The sequence below is a fragment of the Hemicordylus capensis genome, chromosome 4 (assembly GCF_027244095.1).
Source record: "Hemicordylus capensis ecotype Gifberg chromosome 4, rHemCap1.1.pri, whole genome shotgun sequence".
Lineage (NCBI taxonomy): Eukaryota > Metazoa > Chordata > Lepidosauria > Squamata > Cordylidae > Hemicordylus > Hemicordylus capensis.
The window spans coordinates 208,711,697-208,724,095 of NC_069660.1; the positions used below are offsets into that span (position 1 = coordinate 208,711,697).

A 12,399-nucleotide genomic window follows, 5' to 3' on the forward strand; every position below is an offset into this window, starting at 1 on the left:
AAATGTCTTTGGGCCACATTAGGCTGCCCCCATCCTGTGTGGAGGGCCTATAGCATCACATTCAGAGGTGGAGCTATAATGGGACAGATCGGCTCCAAGAACCAGGGCCTGGGAGCTGCCTGCCTTGGCTTCCTCTCCCCCAGTACTCATTGCCCAGATGGTGTTTGCTGGCTGGTGCATCTGTTTTCCTTTCCTCCGTGGAGGTAAAGAAAGGAAAACACACACATACACACCAGCCAGCAAATGCGGGCTGGGAATGAGCGCTGGAGGGCTCACGTGAGCCTTCTGGGGCTCTGGCCATGCCCCCTTCATGCATGTCACATGCAAGGGGGTTTGACCAGAGCCCTGGAAAGGCCATGGGAGCTCTCTATAGTGTTGGAAATTCTCTGTGGTGAGAGAATCCCTTTCTCAATATAGCAGAGTGCACAGAGGCACAACACAGCGGTAGATTAGTTAGGCATGCGTGTGTGCTGAGAGTAAAGTAACTTGGAGCCAATTCATAGTTTCAAATCAATATAAAAGGCATTTATTAAGGAACTCCATTCTAGATAGGAAAGTGAGGATTTAGGGTCTCTAATCTATCTATCTAACTAGATGCAGATGGATTCTGCATCATCTCTGCACATTTGGTTCAGGGAGAGGAACTTGCCATGTTGCAAGATAGGCGGGCAGGTAGCAAGAGAGAGAAGGAGGAAGGAAGTTGAATCCCCTGAGATTAGCAATCTACATTTCAAAGGGATAGCATCAGAGCAGTGGAGAAGGGATGACAAATATCTTGACCCTCTAGCCCTCTGACTTACTAGTCTGTCCTCCACTGTCTGAGGCAAGAGTCAGCGCAAAGTCCTTTAACTTTCCAACATATAGCTCATTCCCAGCCAGCGTTTGCTAGCTGGTACATGTGTTCTTTCCTTTCTCTTCCTCCAGCGAGGGAGAGAAAGGAACATAGATGCACCAGCTAGCAAACATTGGCTGGAATGAGATCTGACCTAGAATGAGGTCCTCTGGCCATGCTTCCTTGTGCATGATGTCACATGCAAGGGTGTCACTAGCACACAGGGTGCACACACCCAACGGGGCCACAAGGACAGGGGCAAACATGGGCACCCATTCCCCTGGCTATGCCAGTGATCACATTAATGAGATCCTCAACTCTGAGTCATTGCAGATATCCTTAAAGAGGATTAGCTTAGCTTAAAGGATATCATCAGACTTTCTGTGCACATGCTCAGAAGCTTCCAGAATCCATTCTGGCTTCTGAATCTGCTCCAGTTTCTGCCCTTCAAACTGGTTCACTAGGAGCTGAATGAGTATTGCAGTGCAAATGGTATGCATTGCATGGAACTTCACCCACGTCAGCTTTGATCATGGAAAACTATTTCTGCACTGGGATTGCTCTTGCCGGATCAGGGTGAACGTTATTTATTTATTTAACATATGCAATGTTTCCTGCATTTATCATTTCTGAATGTATTAGAGTTTACAATGCCAGTGCAGAAATAACTTCTTCTAAAAAAGATGTAACAACTTTGGCCTATGCTTTTTTTGATCAAATAAGACTTCAAATCGGGGGGGGGGGGAATTAACACCTTTCTCTCTCTCAAACACACACATACACACAAAACCCCTAGTAGGTATGGCACTTTCACAGACTTTATAGACGCAATAAAGTATGACACAGAGTTTAGAAATAAAAATAACCAATATATCATGGCATCTTCAAATAGAAAGTTATAGGGGGGAAATGTACTTATCTAAAACAACCTCTCAACAAGGGAAATTTATAGATATAGATATAGATATAGATATAGATATAGATATCTCTAAGGCATACCCATCGCTAATCCTATGAGCGGCAGCTCTCGCAAGAGTTCGTAAGTAGCTGCCTGGATAGTGACAGGGATGGGGGAGAAAACAGCTATGGTGGCCAGCTGGCTGGCGGGAGGCGGTGAGTGGGCCATCCGGAGATTCTCTGTATTAAAGGGGATCTACAGGGATCTCTAGCCCAGTGGAAAACCAGAGGCTACACATGCAAGGGATCCAAGCAGGCACAGAAAAGCCCTCAGAGTAAAATAATTCTTTCACTACCTTTTGTGCACACACTTCCAAGATGTATATTATTATATAAGAAGGATGTTGTACAGGAATCAGTACTTATTACCAAGTGATGCTTAAGAATCTGGGTGCCAGTCTGTGACAGAAATGGAGGGATATTATTGTTGGAAATTCTCTCTGGTAGAGAAACCCCTTTTCATTATAGCAGGAGGCACAACACAGTGGATTTAGTTAGGCATGCATGTATGCTGAGAGTAAAGTAACTTGGAGCCAGTTCATAGTTTCAAATCAATATATATGGCATTTATTAGAGAACTCCATTCTAGACAGGAAAGTGAGGAGTTAGGCTCTCTAATCTATCTAGCTATCTGGATGCAGATGGATTCTGCATCTCTGCACACATGGTGCAGGGAGAGAGGAGCTTGCATGTTGCAAGGTAGAAGGAACAGGAAGAGAAGAGAGGAAGGAAGTGGCTGGAAGGAAGGACGTCCCCTGAGAGTAGCAATCTACATTCCAAAGGTATAATGTCAGAGCAGTAGAGAAGGGGTGACCAATGTCTTGACCCTCTAGCCCTCTGACTCACTAGTCTGTCCTCCACTGTCTTTGAGACAAGAGACAGCGCATAGTCCTTCGCTTCCAACAGTTATTTCAACAGGAATTGGGCTTCTAAGAGCCTGAGCAAGAAACCAAATATGCTGGAGTGCAGATGGCCCTTGTTATCCGCAGTCCTGGCACCAAGGGTTTTGGGTACCTGCGGTTGGGCAATATAGACCCCCATGATCTTGTTATCTGTGGTGTGTTGTTGTTTTTTAAAGGCAAAAATTGCCTATCCATGGTTCCTGGGTGGCCGGAAATGACTTTCGATGTCATTTCCAGCCACCACTTTGCAGCATGGATCCATTTTGTGGCTCTTTTTCTTTTTGACAAAGAATTTTCTTTCAAGCATTTTTGAAAAAAAACTCAAACATTTTGAAGTTTTGTGGGTTTGGGGAGGCCTTTCTGGAGAGCTGGAGGCCTGGAGAGGAAGGTACTGTGCTTTATTCCCTCTAGGTTTATGCTCTAGGTTTGTGCTTTATTCCCTCTTGGTCCCATTAGATTTCACGGTTTCATTACCTGTGGTTGTAGGCTGGAATGGAACCCCTGCAAATGAGGACTGAAGAAATTTAAGGTTCCACGGTGCAACTAGGCTTGATAGCAGGAGACCCCAATCATGGATTTCTCCCATTCTTAAAAGAAAAAAAAGTTTAACAGCATTTGAAGGTATCTGTATGCTTCACCTCAGAGGGCAAACAGCAGCTTTTGGAGAAGGGTGATTTTAACCAGAAAGACAGCACAGAAGGAAATGGTTAACACAGTTAATATCGCACTACAGTCTTAGTCTGATTTTTTTTTTTTTTTAAAGCAGGATTTGTGGTTGGATCTCATACTGTCACATCTTGTTTGGCCCTTAATTAGGACTTTTTCTTCCTTCGAATAGTCTCTCTCTCTCTCTCTCTCTCTCTCTCTCTCTCAACATATGCAGCCATCACAAAAGAGATTACTAAAACTCCTCCAGGCATCTTCCTAGCAGAGATCTCTATGCCACATAATGTGAAGCCAATCTTTATTCTTTAGCACCCTGCTAACTAAGCAAAGAGGCACCTTTTTAAAGTGGAGATTCTCTTTATTTGTCAGGGGGAGATGCCCAGCACAGCATTCCTCCAGTGGCTGTTGCTGATGTCTATCTTATGTCTCTTTTTTAGATTGTGAACCCTTTAGGGACAAGGAGCCTTTTAAAAAAATTTATTTACATCTATGTAAACCGCTCTGGGAACTTTTGTTGAAAAGCGGTATATAAATATTTGTCATATTCATCTTTGTATTCCTTTATTCTGCTCAAACCTCATTTTTCCTTCCTAGGAACTCAGCACCAAGTTTCAAAATATGTTCAATGCATTGTTTGGCCCTTGTGTGTTTAGTATATTTTTGGTAAATATCCACTGCAGGGAAGCTGAACCGGATCATGGCAATGGTTACCCTTTCCCTCCACCATAGTCCTGGCCTTGGCTGGGCTCACTGTGACTGCTATTTTCAGAGAGAGTAGCAACTATAGGGAAGGGAAGGTATCCAGATTTGGACGACAATGGAGGGAAAGGATTAAGGCAAACCCTCCACACACACTGTGGTCCTGATATGGATCAGGCCCCCACATGGCTGATATTTAACAAAAGGAAACTAAGCATGCAAGGGCCAAATGATGGTTTGTTTCGTGTAATAGGTAGTTTGTCCCTCAGAACCTTGCAGATGGTTTCCACTAGCACTCTTCCATTCAGAGAGCTTACAGGACTAGAGCTGCTCAGCTTCACAGCAGAACTTCGTGATGTGCCTTCAAACTGTTCTCTGGGCTTACTTTCTTTACAGACAGATGAAGTGAGATGGCAAGGGAAGTTGCTGCTTACGTCTCTCTCCAAATCTATGTTTCAGCTGAAACCAGATGTGATCCTTACCATATTATTTGGGCTTGCATTTTTAACTAAAATAACATCTGTGCAGGGGTGAGCATGATTAGGATTGGGACCATCATAGTGCACACAGGGAGGAGGTGTTTAACCCTTTCCTCTCACATCATAGTCCTGACTAAAATGGTTTCCCCTGGAAGTTGCTATTGGTACCCATTAGTCCCAATTCTGATTGGGGCCCCTGCTATTATAGTTGAGAAAAGAACCAAACAAATGCCAGCCAAAATGGCATATGAAGCATCATACTGTATATAATTTCAGTTGAAACATTCATTTGGAAGGAGAATTAAGCAATCATCTTGTCATCTGCCTGTATCTCCTTATAAAGAGAATGCACACAGAGAATAGTTTGAAGGATTCTGAGGGAAAGAAGTTCCAGTGCCCTTGTGCCAATCACAGCCCCACCATTTCTTTTTCTGTAAGTCTCCCAGGTCAGTCAGGGCGGGCTCTGGGTTTCAGGGAACTCTTGGCAAACTGTTCATGAGCCCCCCCCCACACACACTTCTATTTGTGTGGGCCCGGGGGGAGTTGTTCCCCACCACCACACCAAGGCTATGGGTACAGAGATGGTCTTGGGATCACCACAGTGGGCCCTTCTGAGGGCTTTGGGCCTATGGCAGTTGTTATTGTGATGGATTTTTATATATCACTTTTCTTTTTTAAAAAAATCACAAAGTGGTTTACATAGAAAAGAAATGATGATTCCCTGTCCCAAAAGGGATCAGAATCTTAAAACAAACACACACACACACACACACACACACACACACACATACACACACACACACACACACACACACACGGGAAGTACTAGCAACAGCCACTGAAGAAACATGGTGCTAGAGTTGGATATAGACAGTTACTCTCCCCCTGCAAAATAGAAGAGTGTCGCCATTTTGAAAGGTGCCTCTTTGCTCTGTTAGAAGGGATAAGCAATAAGCACATTAGCCATTTCATAATGATCCTGATTCCTAACACCGGTCCTGACCTCAGTCACAATCTGGACACAGGCTTGTTGTGTAAAATATCAGAGGGCTTCAGACATGGGGCAAATCAGTGTTTCCCACTTACCTGCATTGACAGGACAATTCAGTTTGGGAGAACTGCTCCTAGGCAGATGCAGAGATTCTGTTTAAATGTGTTCTCTCCAAAATACTGTGCCCTAATTAAACAACTACTGCAGATATTGTAAGCTGCAAAGAGTGGCTGTTTTTTTCTACTTTGTCCACCTGACATTTTGTAACGCTGCCCATCATAGATGCTGCCAAAAGCCAGCATCTGCTTCTGTCATTCCTCTGCCATTTCTTGGGCAGCTTAAAGAAGATCCCGTGTTCTCATTACCAGGAGCACACCTGCCTCCAGTGTCCTTGCCATCTCATTTCCCCCAAATCACATTTTCTTCCTCCTTTCTATAACCTTTGCTTTAGAAAGAGGCACACAATTGAATGCTTGCCCTCTAAGAAGCACTCAGGGATTCTCAGACATATCCAATGGCATCTGCTTGTGCTGCTGTCTGGGGGCTCTAATGCCCAAACAAGTGCACGGAAAGTTTCCTAGAAGAGGCAGTAATCTTTTTCTCAAGGACATAGTGGGAGGCTAGCCATATAGACCCTATCATCCCCAGCCACAATTGTAGCTGGAGAATAGGGATGATGGGAGTTGCAGTTCAACATCAGCTGGAGTGCCAAGATTGCCTATCCCTGATATAGACCATTGGTGGTTACAGGTGGATCATTACCCCAAGCTGGATCTATTTCTTTTTGCCTGTGGATGAAAGTTCATGCCCTGAAAAAGGAGGATATGTTCACACATATGCAGCTACCTCATTCAGAGGGTGGCTTCAGACGTTGTGTGGAACCTCGGTGGAATCCAAGCTCTGCACAATCTTCCTCAGCCTCAGGAGTGCATGTTCCCCCTCCCATTCCCACATGAATGCCTACTTCCTTTACAGGATATGCTGAGGTTGGTTGTGATGTCTGAATCCACCAATCTTAGCTTATTATCATCTACTTGCGTCAGAAAGCTGATTTCTGAACCTGAGGGTTGAAGTGAAGTTCAGTGCTTGGGTTCCCTGAAGCAAATAGGTTAGGATAAGCTGAAATTTGTGGGTTCAGACATCATGACCAATCTCAGTATATATAACCTAGAAAGGAAGTAGGCACTTGCACAGGGATGGATGGGGGGAATGTACACTTCTAGGGTGGAGGGAAGTTGTGCAGAGCTCAGTTTCAACCAAGGTTCTGTGCGAAGTATGAAGCCACCCAGAGTCAACCATTGATCCATCTAGTTCAATATTGTATCCCCAGAATAGTACTGGCTCTACAGGGTTTGTAAAAGGGGTCTTCCTGCCTGGAATTGTCACTAATTGAATCTGAGACCTTCAGAATGTGCTCTATCACTGCGCTATGGCTTTTTTTCCAAAGGTGTGACTCCCTCTTCCCTCAGTATGAAGTTGTGAGCATGTCCCATGTTTCCAGGATCAGATCCATTTTTTAAAAGAAAGATGTCCCACCTGGAAAACAGCCCAGAACCTTTTGAGAACATATCTCAAATGGATTTTAATAGTGAAACCAATTTCTAGCTTCTTCATCTTGCAAGTCAAGTGCTCCAAGTAATTTTGTTTTATTGAGTATTGAATGGAAAAACTCCTCCCCTGTCCATTAAACAGGAAGAAACATTAATCTGGTGGTAAATAATTTGTCTTTTTAAAATGTAGTGGAATTACTGGACAGTAGTGAAAATCAATTTGAAAAAACAATCCCTGGAAGAGAATTCTAACATGGATAATTGAAGGAGCTGCACTCTTCTTTTACACATTATGGCAGGCTTACCAAAGTTATCTACCAACTTAGAATACTTTCATTAATAATAATCAGCTCTAGTTTAGGCGTCTTAAAATCTGTGTCAGTAATTTAAATGAATGTTAATTTTTCAGTGATTTTTTAAGCGTAGAAGAGGGAGATGGTGTAACATGCTGACTAAGAGGGAGTGCAGAAGCCCTGCTTACCAAACAAGTAGATCTTTTGACCTATACATCCGTATTTTTTCTTCTTCTGGCCTGTACTGGAGGCTAAACTCAGCTCTGGGCCCAATAAAACTGGTGCCGTGCAGAACTTCACTGGAGAAAGTTGAATTTCTTGGGAGTATAATTTGGTGCTTATGCTAACAAAGAAATATTTTCACTTTGTGTATTGTACCCAAAGGGTTGATCAGTGATTCTTAAATGAAGACAGCATGGGATAAGCAAGTTTGCTTTGACTATTTTCCATTTTTCTTGTATTATCTGGGCTCAAATCTGTTGCTGATCGCATCATAAGATGCTGCGTAGGCCAGCATCTCACTGTGCATGCCCTGGACAGGTCTGGCCTGTAGCTGCCCAAATCACAGCCATGGCAGGCCAAAAGGAGGTCCCCACCACTGCCAAACACGGAAAACTCAAGCGTGTCCATGGTAGCAACTGACACTAAAGAGGCTCCAGGCCCTGGCCTGGATTCAAGGGCTGGAGAGGCTGTATGGTAGCTGCTGTGTGTGGTGAGTGTGTTTGTTCTGTTTTTGACCAATGACAGCAGAGGCCGAAGCCTCCTTTTACAAATTCAACTCATTGGCTTGATGTGCTGCGAACAGCACCTAATCAAGGTGGTGAATTTATTTAGCAGGATCATCGAGTGAGCAACCCAACTGATGAAGAGTCTCTCACCACCCCACCAGCTAGAGAGCTATGAGTTTGCATATGAGGTCTCCGGCCCTTGTCTGTGTAGGAACCTATTATGTCACAGGGGATGGGAGGGGTGTCGGTTGATTGTGCCCTGCCCGACACGACCTCTGCCCACCCACCCAAGTGTCACTGCATCCGGTACTGCACAAAGCAACTCTGACTGTCTGAGCAAAAAACCATGGGAGTGCCCTATTTTCCCTCTCCCCGCCCAGGATGTATGGGCGGCGGGGTGGGGGTGGGGTGTCTTGCTGATTGCCCTGCTGGCCTGCCTGTCTATTGCTATAGTGTCTCTCTTTCCTGGATGCCTCCACTCCCTCCCGGGATGTGTGTTCAAATGTGGGTCACTGGATTCACAACCTAGCTGAGTGGAGGGTGGAAGGACAGGGTTAAGGCATGCAGCATCCATTTCAGAAGCTGCCTTGGCTCTGTGGGGGAGCCGAATGCCAAAGAGCTCTGGACATGTGTGGCGTTCGGCGAGCGTGTCTGGCATTGCCAAGCTGGCCCTGCGTGCATCATAGCCAATGGGAGTGTGGCGAGTGATGCGATAAAGGCTTTCCAGTGTGAGGGCAGAATGAGGGCTGTCAGGATTCCATCTGGGTGCCTGGAGGCCCATGGCTCTGTAATCTGCTCCTCCAGAGCCACTAACTAGGACTGCGTGGCCACTGTACTACAGTAACCCAGCAGCAATAGTGATTGTGTGCTGGGCTCACCTGCCAATCCTAGCTAACCTTTGGGGGCAGAAGATGTTGTGTATGCATTACCAAGCCAAGCTTCTAGGGGGCTTCTGTCATTTCCCCCCTTTTCATTTCATTTTAAGAAGCTGCTGGCTGACTGTAGGGGCCCTCTGTAAAAAAGGACCTGTTACTGAGGATTTTGTCCAGTTGTATATGACCCATGGACTTAACAGTGGAGATGAAGGTGGGATCCTCCTGGGATGGCAGCATTGCTGTTTTCTGCACTGGAAAAATCCACAAGTGAGTAGCTATTGTCGGTTGTTCAGGTCCACCAGAGGCCTTGCAGAGGACTAGGCCCAGCAAGGCTTTTTTGCAGTCAGTTAAGAGAAGGGCCCTTGTAGGCAGTGAAGGCAGGCATGTGAGGTGGCCTCAGCCTCATGAATAAATAGATATGGGTTCCCAAAGAGAAAGTATGGACCGTCTCTATATATAATTCTCTAAGGCATACCCATGGCTAATCCTGTGTGTGGCAGCTCTTGCGAGAGTTCGCAAGCAGAAACACTGTGGTGACTGGGCAGTGGAGATTCCATATGCAGATAGGGGGGAGGAGCCTGTGAGTGTGGAAGTACCATGGTGATTGGGCAGTGGGGATTCCATATGCAGATAAGGAGGAGGAGCCTGTGATGGTTAAGGACAGTTGGAATGTAACCATTACTGGTCGGAAGATGTTCTTGATTGTAGAGAAGAGGAATCTGTATATATAAGAGGATAGTGGGCAGGGGTCTGCAAAGAGAAGGGTTGTGAGGGAGAAAAGAGCCTCTTCAGGAGAAGGAGGCTGCCATTGTGTGAATTAGATGAGGAAACAAGATGAACAAGATCTGTTAACCCAGGAAGGGAGAGAAAGGGAGGGAGGGAGGGGAAGAAAGACAGAGGGGAAGAGTGAGTGGAGGAAAGAGAAAGAGAGAAAAAGAAGAGGGGGAAGAGAAAGAAAGAAGGGAGAGGGATGGGCCTGTCAGCGGCCTGAGGGGAACAAATGGTCATGGCGGCGCCTATTGGCAGCAAGGAAGGGCCCAGTCAACCACTGCTGCTGTTTGGGGCTACTGAGGCAGAGGGAGGCAGGCAAGGGACGGGCCCAGGCCTGTCAGCGGCCTGAGGGGAACGAGCGGCCATGGTGGTGGTGGCAGCAAGAAAGTGCCCAGTCAACCACTGCTGCTCCTGTGGGGAGGAGCAGGGTTTGGGTGAGGGTGGGGAGGTCTCTGGGAATAGGGGGCTGCAGCTTGGCTAACAGGCACCAGCAACGCTGCAGCCGCAACGGAGTGAGGGGGATGGAGGGGTGAGGGGGATGGAGTAAAGGGATGGAGGAGTGATCAAGAGGGGTGAGGGGGGTGGAAGCAACTGGATAGAGGTGGGGGAGCAGGAGTGTGGCTCAGATGAGGTTGGAGAGATCTCTGTGTCTCGGGGGGCTATGGCAGGGGGTGAGCGGAGCAATCAAGTACTAGAGTGCAGATGCTCTGCACAGGTTAAGCTAGTTTTGATGATTCTGTGGAGGACTGGGCCATATATGCTGAGCACCTAGAGCAATATTTTGTACTCCATGATACTCCAGAGGAAAAGAAGGTGCCAGCATTTTAAAACTACCTGGAGTCAAACATATCGCTTGCTTCACGGTTTGACATATCCAGATAAGCCATGCTCTAAGTCCTTTGCTGAAGTGGTGAAGTTGCTACAGGACCATTTTTTATCTAAGTCCTTGGAGATTGCTGAACACTTTTGATTTCACAAAAGGAGTCAACATGGTTGGAGAAACCATGGTGGCTTATGCTTCTGCATTACAGAGACTAGCAGAATCCTGTAACTTTGGAGACACCTTGCAAATGGCTCTGTGAGAGCAGCTGGTTTGTGGTCTCAGAGATGGAAGCATTCAGAAATGCCTTCTCACATCATTGGACCTTACCTTTAAAAAAGCCTTAGAACTAGCCTCATCCATGGAAGCAGCTACCTGTGAGTCACAGGAGTTGCAAGTATGAGTATGAGTGAGCCTCACAACCATCCCCTATATTGCACTCTGAGTCATAAGGGCAAAACAGAACCCAAGAGGAAATGTGGGTGTTGTGGCAAGCTGGGACATAAGGCTGTTGACTGCCGCCTCCCAAATGTGACATGCTGGCAGTGTGGGGAAAAAGGGGCATGTACAATCACTGTGTCGGTCTGCCACATCACTTAGGAGCAATAGTAAGGCCCCACACCATTCCAGCAACAGTGATGTACAGCAGTGTTGGAGCAGCTATTGCAGCCTACAGGTACTAGAGGGCAATGATGACAGCAGAGAAGAAGAGTTAGCTGCTTTAAGTATTACGTGTGTACATTCTGCCTCTTTTCAAAATGAGAATACAGAGCCCATATGGATTACCTCCCCCCTTCCCCCCCCCAAAAAAAGAGGGCAAGGCACTTTGGATGGAACTAGACACTGGCTTGGCTGTATCTGTCATTCCTCCAGAAAGAATATGAAAAGAAATTCAACAAAGTACACATGTGTTCAACAGCCATCAAACTAAAGACATACATGGGACAAAAACTAACCCCCCTTGGAGTGTGTTCGGTGGTAAGTTCAGTATAATTGCCAGTCTCAAATTTTAAATCTATATGCCATATATCTATATGGGGGTGGGGGTAGCAGTGGCCCCTCTAATTTTTTTCATCTCTGTGCAGAATGCTGTAGCGAAATAACTTGAAAGACTTGAAACCATGGGCATATTGCCTAAGGTTGATTGGAGTGAGTGGGCTACACGGATTGCTTCCATCATCATACAGAATGGCTCAGTATGGATTTGTGGTGACTTCAAAATGACCATCAATCCTATGTTGAGACTTGAACATTATTCCTTGCCTCATATTGGAGATATATTCTCCGGTGGATGGAAATTTAGTAAACCCAATCTAGCACAGGATTATCCACAAATGGAAGTGGAAGAAGCACATAGGAAATTTTTGACCATCAACACGGAAAGACGACTGTTCCAGTACAATCGCCTGGTATTTGGAATAGCATGAAAACAGAATCCTGAAAACAGAAGAGCTGGATTATGCCAGGAGTTCAAACTGGGCAATTGTTTTACTTTCCTTCTTCCCAAAGCGGATTGGATTCGTTGAGTATTGGACTTTTTAAAGACAAAAGGGAGTGGGAAAGGCATGTGTGAGAACTGCTAAGTTAAATGTTTCTGTTAATGAATATTTGCATACATAAAATATTTTGAATATTTTATTTTGAATTCATATAAAATATATGAATATTTTGCATAAATAAAATACATTTATCACTTGTTTTACCTTTAATGCTCTCTTACAAATTCCACTGAGGTTTGAGTTCTTCAGAACCCACAAGTTATGTTGCATAGGGTGTGTGCATGTACAGCTGTCCTTTTTGAGGTCTGTCTCCTTGTTTGCTTTTCTCCTTATGGTG

The 12,399-nt window shown here is 45.4% G+C and overlaps 2 long non-coding RNA genes across 2 annotated transcripts in view; both read left to right on the forward strand.

Annotated features, from left to right (window-relative positions):
• LOC128322665 (uncharacterized) overlaps positions 1-12,399 on the forward strand; it is a 63,379-nt gene that overhangs the window by 19,081 nt on the left and 31,899 nt on the right. The gene's annotated exons all lie outside the window — the stretch shown is intronic.
• LOC128322663 (uncharacterized) lies at positions 10,328-12,272 on the forward strand. Its single transcript, XR_008305861.1, has 2 exons — positions 10,328-11,541; positions 11,649-12,272. It is a non-coding gene; the product is annotated as an uncharacterized LOC128322663 (long non-coding RNA).